Below are 17,990 nucleotides of genomic sequence, written 5' to 3' on the forward strand. Positions count from 1 at the left end.
ATCACCACATTCGTTTATCTTTGAAAGCTTTTAAAACAGGATTCAATCAAACAAACGTATTACAAAGAAAGCACAGTGTACTGTTCTAGTGAGACAGCTGCACACTGAACACATCACTAAACTCTACCACATCTGATGCAGATGAGGGGAGGGGTGCAGCACTCGCCATCTGAAGCATTTAGATCCTGGCGGGATGCAAATGGAGTCAACCCTGGCGTTTTAAGGGTTGATAGTGGGGCTAATAATGGTGTGCCACTCCCTGAGCCTCCATCTGGGCGAGGGAAAACCCATTATCCTCCGAGAACATGGAGGACACAGAGCAAGCCGCCGAGCACCGAGAGAGGAAAACGGTGTCCCTCCAGGCAGGCCGGGTCAAGGAAGGGCTGATATTCAGAGCACAGGGAGGGAGAGGAGGGTGAACTCTATGATCTCATTCAGATGTCTGTTCCTCTGCCTGGTGCACTCTACCAGATGTAGTAAGTGAACAGCGGGGATGAGCGTGAGGAAATCTCAGTGTGTGCATGTCTTTTCAGTTGAACTGCCTCAGTATGAGATTAACTAAGATAATGAGCCCATTCATCATCATGATAAATATACTTTTAGCACTCACAGTTCAGTTGGGTAGAGTACTGATCCATTTAGACTTTCGCTGGTAATTTCAGTTCATATTATTCAGGCTAAACTGAATTTAAAATCCATTTTTGCAAAGACATCAATGTATCACTTTGCCAATATCAGGTGTTAAAACATCATGTAAAATGTTTTATATCAGGGAGCTGAATTCTTTTGACCCTGGACATCTGTGTACAGAGAGCTGTACCGTCACGGACTGCTTGCTCATAGGAAACCCAAAGACAACTTTGGATTGTTGTTGTTGGGTTCTCTGTTTAAAAATTGAAAGGTCTTTACCTTACTTACAAGTGCTATGAAATGAAATACGTTGTGAATTGGTGCTATATAAATACAATTCCTTCAAAGTCACTCAGCTCTGGAGATAGGCACAGGGAAACTTATTGTGTTTCAATTTTTTGTCAAATGTCTCCTATCCAACAGGCTTCAGGTTATTCATTTTGGCCTTACAGCTGTGGAGCTGATGTTGATTGAATTTGGACTTTTTTTTTTTTCAAGTGGAAAATTCAAATTCTAGCCGGGGGGTTAAGGGGTCAACGAGCTGGCTTTACTGTCCAACATACAGACAAACAGCCCGATGGATCCTTCCAAATGCTGATTGTTGTAAAGTAACAGAATCCTCAAATTTGCTACTGGCAGACAGCCAGCTTCTCTGACCTTACCTATCAGATCATTTTTTTCTGCTCTTTTTTGAATACATCTCCTGACAGAAGTTGTACGCAGTTTAGGTAGTGTGTCAAAACTATGCAAAAAAATGGTGTCTTCTGAAACTGTCTTCAAAAACAGAGTATGCAGCAGTGGTATGTGGTCTTTTTAATGACTTTGCCAAGTGAGTCAGTTTTAACCATTTTTCATTTCCAGTGAATGGACACTCCTACAACAGTCAGCACAACACAGGACAAAAGGTCAGCAAATATGAAACTTTACTCAGCACAACATTGGCATTCACACAGCGCCCCTTCACATCTTACTTACTTACTTGTTAATGGAAGAGGCTTGGGCAAAAGCTGCCTTTTCATAATATAAAAAACTTCGTAAAGCAATATCAGGTCGTTGGTCAGCTGATTGGACCACCTCTTTAGTCTTGACAACATCAACTACTGAATGTGTTGCTATGAAATTCCAAAGACATTCGTGATCCTCAGCATGTGGGCTACTGACTTCAGTGATTCACTCAGGGTGAGTAATATGGCTAAAGAAACAGCCAAAATAAAATGTTTCATTTCAGTCAATATAGATTATTAGTGGAGAGGTGACCAGAGTGAAGCCGCCACACTGCGCTGAAGTTAAGGTTCTGAGTGACCTGGACCAGGTAGCACTGGACGGGGATCCTCCACTAGTCTACAGGCATGGGGTCTCAGGGAAAACCAATGGGGGGCAAAAGCTCTCCATTATCAAGAGGGGCTGTATATGAGCCAGGGAGAGAGATAACTTTGGGTTTTCACGATGTGCTCTTATGGCAGTCTGAAAATATTTTTAAATAACACTATTAAACATTCAGTTGAACAATTCTCTTCTTGCTACTTATGCAGTGTCTATCACATAGCACTTTTAGGCGTTTGATGACTTCATCTAGCACCACCATAAAGATGACAGCATTGGATTTTAGGTAAATGTCTCAACAAGTACTAAGTGATCTTGCCATGAACTGATAAGCCTGCCCAGAAAATTGGAATCTGAATGTCCTCAGTCGCAAATTAATATTGATTTTGTGTTTAGTGTCTGAGCAACTCTATTGCATTGAGCTGAAGAGTTCCTGAAAGGTTGTGTAGACAAAAAAAGACAGTGCTATTCTTTACAGACAACAGCAGAGGCACTTAGCTTAAATGAATGCTGGTTACATTGAAATTAACTATAATCAAGGTTGATTTACCTCATTTGTTAAGTGAGAGTGGTCTAATTTATATTATCATGTCCATCTATCTCTGCTGTCAGAGAGAATTTGGATAGCAGGCAAACAAACTCAGAATTCAAAGCTGTGATATAAGCCATATTTACAATGCGTGCACTCATGAGGAATGCTGGATACAAGCCAGGATACAGCAGCTGCCAGTTGGTACTGACTTTGTCTCAGAGCTTTTAAACACTGTTTCATTTCAACACTCACAGGAACCAATAGGTGATTTCAGCAGTACTCAGTTACTCTCAGCACCACTCAATCACTTTCAATTAGCCGCCAGAAGGACACTTGTTTTCACTGCATTAGTCTGTGGCCTATACAGGGAACATTTTTCTTTCCTGTCTACAGGAAGGCACAAATGTGATTACTTATCATTTACCTAGTGTAGGCACGAAAATACAAGGGATTCTTTATATTTATCAAAATGTGAATTCTTTACCTGACTTTTTCTGGGGGTTTCATTTATTAACAAATATTATTAGGGGGAAATAATACAGGGAAATGACAGGGTAAAAACAATATCAAAATACTGTGCCATTTTGCAACACTTGTCATTGAAAAACAACCTAAATACTGTCCATACAAAAATGTGTTAGCAACTACAACAAGAAAGCCACTGCTGAGTGGCATGTAATTTCAGGGGAAGAAATCCATCTCACGCTTTACTTGTACATTTCAAAGTTTCTTTTAATTAAAAGTTTTAATTAGTTGCTTTGTTTATTGATTTCACTCGTTAGTTTTACTTAGAAATATAAACATGAACAGAATATAATTTAGTCAAGGATTGACGTATGAACAGCTGAAAATCTTGTTTTTGCTGACATCCAGCTCTAACCCTGCAGCAGTGCACTGGGATCTCTCTGCTGGCTGTGGTTACAGGTGTGGCTGGTAAAAAAGACCAGCATAGATCAAGTTACTTTTTGTATTGTCTTTGTTTGAACCATCATGTGTAACATTTTCGTCACACTAGAAGGGGACAACAACAAAAGAATAATTAGATATTTTTGAAAAGACACATACATTTTCTTGAAGGAAGTTTGATTAGAAAACCAACACCATTGCCACCTCTGTAATAATTATTAAGTTATGAGTTAGATTCTCAAAAAATCTGCCTTTTGGTATGTCAAAAACTCACCACTTAACTAATACATCGTTTTAGCTGAATCCATACAAATCCTGCAATGTACAGAATTGAAGGAAGTTCAGGTTCTAGTTTGTCAATTAGAAGTGAGGGTAAAAAAAAAAAAAAAAAACGTTGATTATGTCAGAGCAACACATGAAGGTCTAGGACCTATAAGACTGATATGTTGGATGTAAAGAAAAATGTGCAAGTTTAAAGATACTAGAGCCTTTGACAAGGAGCAAATTGTTTTGGCTAGATGACTGGGTTGGATCACCTCTGACAGGACAAGGCTTATGTGCTGCCCCCAGTGTACAGTGTTAAGTATCTCTGAGGAGAGACAACCCTTGAACTGGCAGCAGGGTGCTGGAAGATGTGCTGGAAGAAGTCCAATCTGCAGTAACCCACAACTTGCAACCTGCAGGCAGGACATAAAAGCCCCTAGCCTCTTGTTGCCAGATGCTACAGAGCATCTGTGGAGGTCTAGTAGAGTTAATGTATCTGAGCTGTGTGGGTGCTACAGAAAGGTAGGTAGGTGGTCATCATGTTTCGGTTCATCAGTGTGGACAGGAGCGTTGTCTGTCTTGACTACTCTTTTAACTGGCCAAAGCAGCAGTTTTTAATAAGAGTCTGAATTCACCTCATATATTAGCAAAACTGTCCATCTGTTTCACATTTACTTTTTCACCATATACATAAAGGACACAAAAATAGCCCAGTCTCTGATCAACCGGTTTGAATACTGTAATCATCGAGGGAAATGCATGAAATTACTGAAATGTAACGTTCATAATTGTCTGTTGGAAGTATGAAATTAGTAAAAGCCCAACAGTGTTGTTTACGCTTTGATAAAGTGGATCAAAGAAACTTTGAAAGAGTTGCAAACCCTGTACGTGACAGGACTCATAAATTTATTCCAGTGGTGCAAAGTGTTTGTTCACTTTGGAGCCATTTGCATACAATCTGCCTGCAACTACAGTACCATAGGTGACATTTTGAATTTGCTGTTCTCTGTCAGACAAACAGCCAATGTTTTCCACACCAGCAGTCGAGGGTCACGTGACCCCCACATAAACATTCAGCTTGATAAGCCAGCACCTCTCTGCCCATAATCACAAGACATTTCACATCACCTTCACACTAATAAGGCTGCCAATGAAGATAATTGCTGGTTTAATGATAAAAATTGATACAAAACAGTAGCTTATACAGGCAGGTGAAATCACCTCACGGCCTCCGTTTAAAAGTGTTGTCACGTCACTGTGCTCTGGCTTTTCATGGTGAAACAGAGGTGTTTGGCTCAGACGCGAAAGCTTTCTAATGTCATTGTGTAGGCGGTTCTGAATTGCAGTAAGCAAACATCCAGCTCTCTAAATAAGCTGAGGGCGGAGTGTTAAAACACTTTAGGAGGAGGTGAAATAATTGGTTAATATGTTTTTTGTGGCTGTGTCAAAATCTAAATGGCCAATGTATTTTCCACCAAGAGGGTGTTTAAATAGGACACAGAACACTCCGTGCCTTACGCTTGAGGGGATCATTGATTCCAGCGATGTTTGACGTTCAAATTACAAGCACACTGAGCCAGCATTAGACTGTGATGATAACGGCATTTTTTTTGTTTCATTTTCAAGATTGCCAGATTAGGTGAGCATACATTTGATAGGCCACACATATATTTAAGGTGAGTACCTCAAAATACCCAATTGTAAAAAAGTGAAAGTGAATTCCTCATCTATCTATCTATCTATCTATCTATCTATCTATCTATCTATCTATCTATCTATCTATCTATCTATCTATCTATCTATCTATCTAGTAGTTTTCAAAGATTACCCTAAACCTGAAAGGAGTGCCAAAAAAAAATCATAAATCCGTTTTTTGATAGTATCCGTAACTTTAATGCTATCACTATATCAAATGATATAATTACAGTCAGTGAACACAATATTCTTGAGCTGAGAAAAAACACATTGTAAACAAACGCTGGACAAGTGTGGATGGTTTCTACCAGCGGGGGGTCTGAAGCTGCAGTTTCAAATTGGACCCTTTACTGAAAACACTATTTGTAGTGAGCTGCAATCTAGTGCAGATCACTACTGCATGCATGTGTGTGTGTGTGTGTGTGTGTGTGAGGAGAAGAAAAAAACACAGCTCTTCCTCCCACAGTGTGTGATAACAGAGAAACACTGCTGCACTCTGAGTCATTCTGGCACACACACACACACACACACACACAAGCACAAAGCCCCTCCTTCTGCCCTTGGTCTTGTCCTTCACTAACTCTTAACACACACACACGCACACACAAACGCAGTCTTCCTTTAGCTATCATGGTAGCAGCAGCAGACCCATTATTCCATCTTATGTGCAGGATTTTGCAACAATAATGAGCAAATATATATTCTGGAAAAAAAAAAATGTACGAGGAGATGAGACGCAACCTCCAAATAAGAAGGATTCATAATTTCATGGTTAATTAAAACTGTATAAACGAGGCGCTAATTGCAGGGAAATGTAATTAATGAAGCAGGAGGTAGGTGTATGTTGCCAGATTGACAATCACAGTATAATATACAGGTCTGCCTGCCAGAGAGGAGCCTTATCGGAGACGCACTGCATTTTGGGCTGGTAATAATTAGAATGTGAAATGATTATCTAACTTTGGGGATGCAGAGGAATTTCTGATAAGCTCAGCAACATGGTTTTAAATCTCTATTTAATTTTTTATTTTTTATTTTTTTTGGGGGGGGGGTTCCAGAAAACCAATGAGTCATCTGAAATCCAACACATGCTGTATTTCGGCAGTCATGTATGGTGGAAATAATTTTTTTTGTGTGTGTGCAATCTCAACCCCACAGTGAGAAATAATTGGAGATCTGCATTGGCAGAATATACTGCTGTGCTGCACTTCTCTGAATATGTAACTGATGGAGGCAGGAAGAGAGAAAGGGGGGGGGGGAGGTTTGCCTCATTCTCATTCATGTGCAGCATAATAAAATAATCTTTTTGATTTGCAAGCAGTAAATTCTCTTTGCTGTCAGCGCTGTGCTGCACATTTTCAGCGTGGTTTAAGGGAAGCAGTGTGTCCTTGGCTGCCTGTATTTGTGGCGTAACGTAGACAGGCTGTGTGATGTCTTACTGCACCGGACTGGTGTTGTTTTCTTTTGTCGCTGCATCACAAATGCCATGGATGCAACGCGCTAAGGCTCCCAGAGACTCCTTCTAGGATGCAATATTTTCTTTCTAGTCTTGGAGTCACCGCTCCTCGAGGTGATAGCTTTGGGTTGCGCCAATCCCAGACTGGATTGGCCTGATCCTTAGCACTATATAATGCCTGGGCTAAATCTGGAGGTCAGAAAACACTACTCATGTGCTTCTCCCCTAAGGCACACGCTGAAGAAATAGGACAGCCAAGTGCAAGGGTATCCCTGCAAAAAAAAAAAAAAAGGGGATAAAAGGACTTGCTACCAACATAGCGGTGGACAATGCAGTCTATTGCTGCCAAGCGGAGCATACAGGGGAGAGCTAAGCAGGGCTGACACAGTCGTCTGTGCTGCTGCTGCTGCTGCTGCTTTAGCCACACACACACAATAAAGTGACCTTCACATTAAATGGCGTGCAGAGGCTGAAAATACACGACTGGCCCCAACTGGAAAGTGTGTCACAAGCCAACAATGAGACAAATTAGCATTTTGAGATTTCGCTCCTCATGCAAGAAACCCCACACATGAACAGATTAGTTCTGCAGTGAACTTCTTGTATTTCCCAATTTTCTTATAAACCTGTGTAAGATCTCCTTTTGCCACTGTTGGTTGGAAACCTCATGTACAAAACCACTATTAAACATGTTATCAAAGCAGGTATTGTGTCTTTATATATGGTCAGAAATGAGCAGATTTTAACCATGATTGATTCGAACGTCTGAGGCACTAAGTACATTACATTACCTTGTCTTCAGTATGGTTTACAAACTATACTGTAGCTATGTGTACACTCTTTTTTTCTTGTTGTAAAATACATCTTGCTCAAATCTCCTTATAAAAAAGAGTCAGTTTTCTTGAAGACAATGTTGGACCTGAGTAGTTGGCAGGTAAACTTCAATCTACCATGGTTTGTCTGCACCCTGCTCTACTCCGGCTTCAAGTACAGAAAACACTAGTCTTTGCAGACTTTGAGTTTCTTAAGTAAAGAAAACATTGTATTTTTTTTCTTCTTTAAACAATGCCACTTCCTTCATAGCAAACAACCAGAGATCGTGTCCAAACAAATGCCTGCTGTGTGTTTTTCTACAGTTTAATATTCTGCCCTAACAACACTGATGTTACATAACATTACAGCTACTGATGATAACCTAACGAAACAACTGATAAAACGAACAATGGGCTGCAATAAAATTATGATCACTCTACCTTTTTGCTCTTTAATATATGGATAAATAGAAGGAAGAGGGAGCAACATGCAGCAAATCCCCACCATGGGTTGGAATCCACTGCAGTACATGGGTTTCCTGCTCAACCAGGTGAGTGATCACAGCAGCCCAACACGTAGCTCACTATCTCTACTTCTCCGCAAGCTGCTATACTTTGTTTATCATTGGCATTATCTTTGGGCATCCGAAGGGTTTGACCTTTATGACTGCATAGTTTTAAATGGGGCTGAAATTTTATTGATCTATCTGGGATGTAGTGACTGTGGCGGCCGAGGCTCAGGTGGTTATTCTTCTTCTTCTTCTTATGATTATTATTATTATATATTCTAATATTTATATTATAGTTATAGTTATATTATAGTTATTATTATAGCATGGTCCATTAAATGCATTATAGGTGGTTCCAGCCTCAGCCCCTGCATGTACTAAAGTGTCCTTATGCAAGACACTGACCCTCAGTTGCTCCCGGCAGAAGAGTACCTTGTATGGCAGCTCCCCCGACAATGGTATGAGTCTGTGAATGGGCAAAGACAAGATTTAGGCACAATATTTGTCTTTGGTTAAATATTTGTAAAAGTAAAGGAACACCAACAGCATTAATTGATGAAAAACATTTAAAAGACAGAATTTGCAGATACAAGTCTCCTGCCCAAAACTGCTTACGAAGTCTTCTCCTGTCAAACTGTTGCAGCTGATGTTAATCAAGCCCATTTGGCTTAAGCATGACGATGTGTGTTTTTGTGTCTATAAGCATGTCAAATCAGCTGAATGATATCAGTTTCAGTGATTGGTGAGATCTTTAAATGTTTTCACAACATCAAAAAAGACAAGTATATTGAGGTATCAAACGGAAAGGGTGAGCTGATCTGACAGGTTATACTATTATATAAGTGAGCTCATAAAAGGACTACAGGTATGTGCAAGAGCATCAAGCATAGTAGATCTTGGTTGCTATTTGTTTTTAGAGCTTTTGCAGTGTTCTATGGTTGGTAACTCAGTGAATTCAGAGGTATCATAACTGATGATCTATGCTACAAAAATGAAACCCTGAAAAACTGCTGTGCACGTTCAACGTTGATTGGTTAAATTCGGAGAGGACTCCACTGATTGATTTAACTCAAAAATAATTACCAACATAATTTTTTACTGCACTCTTGATATTCTTGTCAGATATCTCTAACATTGCATCTCCAATGGAAAATTCATCATAGAGCAAACCTCCATTGTTTTATTTGCTCAATGTTCATAGAACTGTACTGTTTGTCACTACTTCGGTGCCCTCAGAGTTCACGGTCAAAGCAGATCCCACACGGCAATCGAAACAAAAAAAAAGGGGGGGGGGGGTTGATTTTGGGGCCATTCCTGTAAATCTTTGCAAAAAAAAAAGGGGGGGGGGGGTTGATTTTGGGGCCATTCCTGTAAATCTTTGCACCACCTTGCACCTGCCCCAAGTTCCTGAAGAGGAAATTGTCCTACAGTTGCATTTTGCACCCTCACCTCCAGTGTCAGTGTGTAGAAGGCTACACTCAGAGGAGGAGGTTTTGGTGAATGTCTACGGGGAAGTACAGATACAACCGCTTCTGTTTAGACTCCAGCTCTGCATTCCTTCAAAGGTCATCACTGTCAAGATGGGTTGCTACTGGTCAACAGTGCAAAGTCAGGTGTCAGATTTTGCCAAAGTTGAACTCAGTACGTTGGTAAAAACATGCCAGTGTCTTAACTAATCAATACAATATACATTAATGACCCAAAGCATTCTGTGTATCTTGTAACAGCGGTTGATGTCTGGCATATTTAAGATCATATGAAGTCTGTGCTCGTAGTCAATGAGTAAAGACAGTAGATGCGTGATGGTGTAAATCTGTGACAGGGGCCAAATCCGTGTAAATCGCATTCGTTGAGTTAATAACTGCAATTTATCATAAACTTGTACAGTTCAAAGGGTTCACTCGTATTTGAACCCAACCCCCCCCCCCAGATTTCAGATAAAAATACAAAAATGTTCTTGGATAGGGCTAGGGGATTGACACGTTTGTCTTAATCCAACATCTGCAGCCTTCCCTTTGTCTTTTCACAAGGTTAAACAATTCCCTGCTCATCCTTATCTAAGCTTTTCAACATAATTGTGAACAGCAGGTTCACACTGTGGATGACCCAGCTGAGGGACTTGGAGGATGTTCTGATCAGTTACACCAACTCAGCAAAACGTGCAGCTGGGATGACTGCACGCTCAGCACTTTCATTCAACCGCATGAAGCTGACACACTCACCCAAATTAGTTTTCCATTGTTGGAGTCATTCATGTTGATGATGAGGTCGACACAACAGAAGATGCGGAATTGATAAGCAGTAATTTACTGTAATGAATCAAATTCCAGCCGTCACTTCAGTCTGATTCTCACTTTAGTCGCTGCAAGGCAACTATTCTCTTTATTAGATAAATTGAAACCCCTTAAAATTCAGTCCCAAACCCTTGTATTGAACAGCACAGGGAGAGCTGATCTCGCTGATGTTAGATCTATTTCCACTCTTGTTCTTTTGGAATCCATCGATGCAACACATCACAGACCGCCCGGGCTGCTAGACGTGCTCAGGGCAGTCCAAACACTTTTCAAATAGTTAACTCGTGCTGTGAACAGGATGCAAAAGTGTGCCACGTGTCTGGTGTGACTAATGTATGGTGGAATTTGGAACAGCACTTTGAGAAGAATTTGCTTTTAAACTGCTTTTTGTGACCCACTTTTCTGAGCTGATTAGAGATTTGAACTAGCTGAACTAGTTTCAGTCCTAAACCTGTTTTTCAGCCATTCATCCTCTCCTACTCTCTTGGAAAGGTCCGCTGTTGAAAGTCAGTGAATGTGGATCCTGGATGTGTGTTTAAAATTACCCGGCTTATTCGAGCTTTACACAGGGGGAATGAGAAATACAGTCCTGTGTGGTGTGGGGATCTTATGTAGTTCCAGTCAGCATCATCAGCTCTCTTGCACTTCTTTCGCAGGCTTTCTTTTTACAGCCAGTGTTAGGCTCTTTTTCTGAGTTTCTCTTCTCAGGTGGTTCATTTCCCTCAGATATGTCTTGTACCTTTGGGCTCCTGCCTTCAATCTGCTGGAGTCAGATTTCCGCAAGGTGAGGGGTTTTTGCTAAATAACGGCCCTTCATTGGGAATAATGGAGCACCTCTCTCTTTCAGAGCAGCAACTCACATTCAACCCCCTTTGCAAAGAAGCACAGAGGACATTTACAATCTGGAAGCACTTTTGGAAGAGAAATGAAAGATTGGAGTTTAGGTTCCACACTGATGGAAGCTGCAAAATACAGTCAGAGAGGAGAAAAGGCATCATCCTCTCCTCAGGACTGACATTTCAGTTCACTCTGAGGTGCCTTTTTGTTTGTTCAGCTTTAGTCCTTGCATTTATTCATTAGTGTTAAGCAGTAAAGTGATATTTTACTGCTCTTCTCTGAAATGTCACACAGCACAGATGAGATTTAGAGTATTGTTTCCAGGCAAAAGAGGCCAGAAATGCACCAGGGCACCAGCTTTTACTGTAAGCAAAAACAGAACACATAACAACGGTAGAATTATGACTGTAAGCCTGTGAAGCGTAGACTACAGCCTTTTGCCCTTTCAGCTGAACTGGGTCTTTGTTGAGTTCATTTTTAAATCCCTCTCTTAATGTAACTAAAAATCAGTTTTTGTATATCAAAGTTACGTGTGTGTTTTCATTGAAAACACTCCCATCCTGACACTACACTTTTGCTCCCTTTTACAATGTGTAAATCCATAAAGTCTCTCATTTCCATCCTTGCTCCTCTCTGCTGCTCAGCGCACTCAGTGTTGCTTTCTGTTTATCAGTGATCACAACGGATGGTAACACACTTTCTGAGGTTACTAGTCAGGTGAGGAGATCTCTACTGGCTTCTTACGTGTGGAACTTATGTGCAGTGAAGACGAGTCTTTTAACATTACCGACAACATACGCAAAGGGTGCGTTGAAAGCACAATGCATTGGTCCTATAGTTTTTAACGATTGTGCCGTATATTTTTAAACAAAAACATTTTTAAAAAACTATTGGCAGGTGGTCATGCAAAAGTGTTAGCATTCCCATAAGCCCCAGCTGTACTTTGTGTCTAGTGCTAACTAGAATATGTCTCTAATATGGAAAGAACTACTAGTTGAGTACAATAACATGTACTATTAGTAGTGTCAGTGGTTCCAGTTTCAGTCGTTAATATCAAAAACTTTTAAAATAACTGTAATGAGAGGTTATGAGAGGAAGTGACCAGTCCATCTACGTCCCAACCCTCACCTATGGTCACGAGCTTTGGGTCGTGACCGAAAGAACGAGATCACGGATACAAGCGGCCGAAATGAGTTTCCTCCGCAGGGTGGCTGGGCTCAGCCTTAGAGATAGGGTGAGGAGCTCAGACATCCAGAGGGAGCTCGGAGTAGAGCTGCTGCTCCTTTGCGTCGAAAGGAGCCAGTTGAGGTGGTATGGACATCTGGTTCGGATGCCTCCGGGGAGGTTTCCTCTGGAGGTTTTCCGAACTCGTCCACCTGGGAGGAGACCCCGGGGCAGACCCAGGACCCGTTGGAGAGACTATATCTCTCGGCTGTCCTGGGAACGCCTCGGGATCCCCCAAGAAGAGCTGGAAAGCGTCGCCGGGGGGAGGGAGGTCTGTGACGACCTGCTCCGCCTGCTGCCCCCATGACCCGACCCCAGACAAGCGGAAGAGAATGGATGGATGGATGGATGGATGGATGTAATGAGAGGGACGACTAGTTGGGCAACTGACTACAATCAACACACTATAGTTTCACCTTCGAGCAGAATTGGTCCAAGGTGGTCCCATTAGTCCTCACACCCAAACCAAATGTATAACTGGCTCAACAACTATAACTGTGATACAACAACTTCATCTGTGCTCAATGAACCGCCCTTCTTCATGCAAGATTTGATCTGCTTTTTGTTGTTTATGTTCCTTTTAATTGTCTCCATATTAACTGTGCATAGCTCTGTTTGTGTTGTACACTGTTTAGGGGCAACCTGGCATGAAATTCAAAAGTGTAAAAGCATAGATACATGAGACAGGCAACACGCGTTATGTTGTGCACATGTGGTGCCTCCATCTGCTGTTTAACTGAGGTGAACAAGTGGTAATGCAAATATGCAAATATGAACATTCTGCACTTACATTATGGGCTTGTGTGAGCAACAGATTTCACAGTACATGGCTAGGCACTTTCTGTATGGTACAGCCATCTGGAGATTATGCTAATTTAATCATTTCTTGTGGTTTTCTCATGATCTACATTCCAAATTAGTTTAGAATTTGATTTCTTTTTTGGCATTCATATTTACTGTATTTTCTGCCATTTATATCCCTTGACTCTAAGACATCAGATCTAAACTTTTCCTTTTTTTTTTTTCCATATTTGTTTTTACAGTGGATGTTCGAAGGGTAAAACTGTTCCTACTTCGTGCAGCTCCTACACTGACACCACCATATATTTCCACAAAATGACGCGCTCAATGCTCTGTCAACGTTATCTTACATTTCTTTGAGCCTGAACCTTGACAGTAAAATGGGATTCTGGCTTTCTGCATGTGATCCCGCTGCGAGCGTAAACCTCCACAGGCCTTTTTTTTTTTCTTTCCCTGGTGCTCTCTGGCCATGCAGTTGATTTATTGTGCATACATGCTATGTGAAATGTGTGTACTTGCTATAAGAGTGTGTGCGCCTAGAGTGCAATCTGCTGGATATTGCTGAAGGAGAGGTCGAGGCAATGAAGCATAAGATTGCAGTAACTTCTTGTTCAGCCAAGGCAGTGCAGGACACCTGTGCTGTCTCCTGCTTTATCTCCACCAGGATCCAGTGGCAACGCTGGAGGCCTGAATTAATGGAAACTGGCAGTTGAATAAATTGACGGGCAAACACCAGAACCAGCCAACCATCTACAACAGTATGCACACATGAACATGTATAATGGATATTACTTCTGCTTGACAAAGTGCTAAATTGTGCATTGATTAGAAGGCTCAACATATAATGCAAAGTAAAATGGAAATTCTTGCTTTTATGGATCTCTGAACGTGAGTTTCTACTTTGATTTCCAGACTCAAAACTTTCTACTTCTAGACTTTCACGGCCCACAGGGAATGAACTGTCTTACTTGTCTGCTCGTGTCACCAGCAGGTTTTGTGTTTTTGTGTGACTGTGATGTTCGATAAATTTGATAAAGACAATCTGAGGATGAACAGTTCTGGAGATCATTTTCAGTTTTAGTGCCATCATCTGATCACAACTTTAATTTGCCTGACAATCAAACGACATTTAAATTAACTTCAGCTCTACTCTGAGTTTACTACGATATAAGAAAATTCTAGATACATAACATTAGCTCACTGCACAGCTCTGCAGACTCTTGTTTTTGTTATTAAAATGACAAAAATAACACTTTGTCAGACGAGACAACCACAGTGGTATTTTACTATTAACAACTGAGCAGCTACATGGGAGCAGTTTTGGGTTTCAGTTCTTTATCCAAGGTTTTTTTTGTTTTTGTTTTTTACTCCTAGGTGGAGGGGGCAATTATGACTTTTTCACTTTTTTGTTTTTTAACTGCTTTGAGGATGTGAATCTGAAACTCCCAAATTCACACAGCTTTTGTCTACTACATTATTTATGCTGTTGATGGTTTTGTATCACCTCAAAATGTAAAGTCAGGTAAAGACAAACTGTTTATACTGCCATTGCACTTCTGGTACATGGCAATTTGTGACCTTATTAGCTAATCATTTGTTAAATCATTGTGGTATGTCCAAAATCACATATCCAGATATGGATACATATTATGCACACATACCACATATACATATATATAATACCACACACACATACTTCGTAAGTTGGGGCTATTTATTTGCAGAAGTAAGCTGAAGCAGAGTCTTGGGTTTGTTCTAAACACTCAATTGCACTTTTGTGGCTCTCATTGATATAGTTCTTGTCTAGGTGGTCAAAAAGGCTGGTGGTGTGTGAGCCTGTTGGGGGGCTGGTCTGCAATATGTTTTGCAAGGTCCAGTTTTCTGATCCTGTCAGGCTTTTCATACACAAACCACTTCCTGTTTTAGGTTCAAGCTTGTCATCTTGTCTTGGCTGGTTGGAGGCCCTTGGCTGTGTCACATTTACTGTGTGTGTGTGTTGCCTTCATGCAAATTTCAAATAAATGAAAGAGCACAATATGAAAGAATAGAAGCTTTACAATTTTCACATGATATATTTTGTTACGAGGGTACTTTAAAAAGTTCTCAGCCTCACTCATAACAAGGGCATAACTGTGTTACAAAGCCCTACGTCACTGTCCACAAAATCTCAAATATTCTCTGTATTTTTTTTTTGCAAAGGGAGGAAAGCTTCGAGCTCGTGTGCTGTTCCTCCGGGACAATGTGTCCGTCCACACGGCACAGGTGGCAGAAGCAGCTGAATGTGGCTTCGACTTGTTGCCCCACGAACCTTACTAACCCGAACTGTGAACTTCATCCCTGAAAGGATATCGAAGCTTGCACATCAATAGGCCAAGTGCATTAAAGTTAAAGGAGACCATGATTATAAATAATGGAAGAACACGGTGATGTTTTCTGGTGAGGTTGAGAACTTTCTGCAGCACCCTATCCTACAACCCTATATCATACAAGCCTTGTAAGCACTCACGTGGGGGAAGACACTGAAAGTTGTCCAATGAAGATAAACACAAGGCACCTATCTTCTGATAGTCAGTTAAAGGATGGTTAAAATTAACTTTAATCCTAATATAAACCTAATTCTAACTTGAATCCTAAAAACAAGTCTTCATTCTCAATCAACCCTTTTAAAGTGTATCAGAAAGTCAAGCCAAAATGTTCCCACTTTCTGCAAAATGTCCTCACTCCCAGTGTCCCAAACCGAAGCAGCAGCACAAACAGTATGAATCATCATACAAGCAATTTTCTCTTTTGTTGATAAAAATCATTATTGTGGTTGTCAACAATATGCATAAATGAGTAATCTAAGAAGCTGCAATCAGCAAATGTCTGGTATTTGATGACTTACTGCTGTAAATTTTTCACATCTTTCTCTTTTGTTCCCACAGTGTTATCGACTGGCAGCCTTTCTGCATCAAGTTTTCACTGTTGAGGAAAATTTAGCTGAAATGTGCATTTCTCGTAATTTTGCTGTCGACAAATCAGAACAGAAGATTGGGTGAGCTGCACACACAAATGGAAAATCACTCAAGATAGTCACACTGCAAGCACTCAACTGGCCTCTTACTGTCAGAACTGCAGGCTGCATTTGTCTCTCAGGTTACAGATATATATATATATTTTAAATTCCGTTTGAAATGTGACCTTTTTCTGCAGATGGTATCTGGCTATAACACAAGAAAACATGAAAGATCTCTTTGATATCCAATCAAAACTAAACATATTAGTACAGACATCTGAATAAACAGACTCCACAGTGGAAAACATGCCACTTTATCATATTACTTCTCAAAACTACAAAACCCTGAGAACATACCACTTGACTGACATCCCCTCCCCCCTCAACATGAGAGCAGGTTACCACAGTGACTAGCATGACCAGCAGCATGTACAGTTGTCAGATGCCATCAGCTCAACCAGGTCCAGACGTCGGGCCATGCCAGGCTGTACGCACTCCCACAATCTCTGGAGGCAGTGCTGGCGAGTGTATTTTTAGACAGTGCCACCTTATAAGCACAGCCTGGTTGCATCACATCTGTGTAGTTTAAGTGAAGCCCTCTCCTATCCAGGCAATGTGCCCTTTTACCAAGGGCCTAAGGTCAGACTATAGACCCAACATAGATTTATTGTGACACTTCAAAAAAACAAAGATAAGGCAATGTGTGAGGCTAGTTCTGGTTTAGTCACAAATTCTGTCATCGTGCCTCAAAAACCACACAACAGAGTTCATGCTGAGTGGTTTGAAATATTAAAATGAATTCAAGGACATAACACTTGAAGAGGTTTATTTAAATTCTGTAGCATTGTTTCTTAGGCCATAATTAGATCCCTAACTGTGGTGGGGTGACAAAGTTTTGTCATGAAGAAAGGTCACAGGGTTACTGAAATCCAAAGGTGTTTTCTTTCTTGACAGTGTGAATTTGCTACATAAATTATATGAAAATCAACCCCTGGTTTATATTGAGACTCCAAATGGTTCATCCTCTGGGGGACATGAACACACTTGGTACAAATGCAGGTATGTATATCCTCCAGGAATATATCCACAGGAAATGTTGTGCAAACTTGTCCTCTAGTTTTTCTGATGATTACCTTTGATGTGCTGATTAAGTAAGCCATGCCATGTTGTGGTTGCCATGCACAGATACCATTAAAAAACACCTGAACATATTCTTGAGTTTATCCTTAAATATTGTCCAATGCTCTGTTTAGCATCACAAACACCTCTCCTCTTGTTTTCATGTAGCCAGGCTTGTATCTTGGAATGTTTTGCATTATTTTTGGAGGTATGCCAAACAGCAAAGATCTCTGGGTGGAATTCAACTGTGGATGTTGCAGTAAGACTATAATCCTACCACTGCTGACAGAAAAAAAACAACAAAAAAAAAACATTGATTTTCATTTAGCTCAGACAAGTGTTCAAGTTTTTAAAGTACCAGCCAACATTTTCTATGTAGTCATGAATGGGATCATCACTGGCTGAAATCATGTTCCAATGTCGCAACTTTCTACTGTCCAAAGTGAATGTTGTGTCGATTTGATGATTAATATTTGAGGATGAAATAATTACATCCTCCCAGACTCAGACTCTTTCAGTAAAAATTAGATACATACTTGAATCTAAATACTCAGTGAAATTCTCTTAGGTAGCACTTTGTTTATAAAAAAAAA

At 40.6% G+C, this 17,990-nt stretch overlaps 1 protein-coding gene across 1 annotated transcript in view; it reads right to left on the reverse strand.

Annotated features, from left to right (window-relative positions):
* Positions 1-17,990, reverse strand: part of zmat4a (zinc finger, matrin-type 4a) — a 144,219-nt gene that overhangs the window by 47,908 nt on the left and 78,321 nt on the right.

The sequence above is a fragment of the Stegastes partitus genome, unplaced genomic scaffold, assembly GCF_000690725.1.
Source record: "Stegastes partitus isolate 25-593 unplaced genomic scaffold, Stegastes_partitus-1.0.2 Scaffold84, whole genome shotgun sequence".
Classification (NCBI taxonomy): domain Eukaryota; kingdom Metazoa; phylum Chordata; class Actinopteri; family Pomacentridae; genus Stegastes; species Stegastes partitus.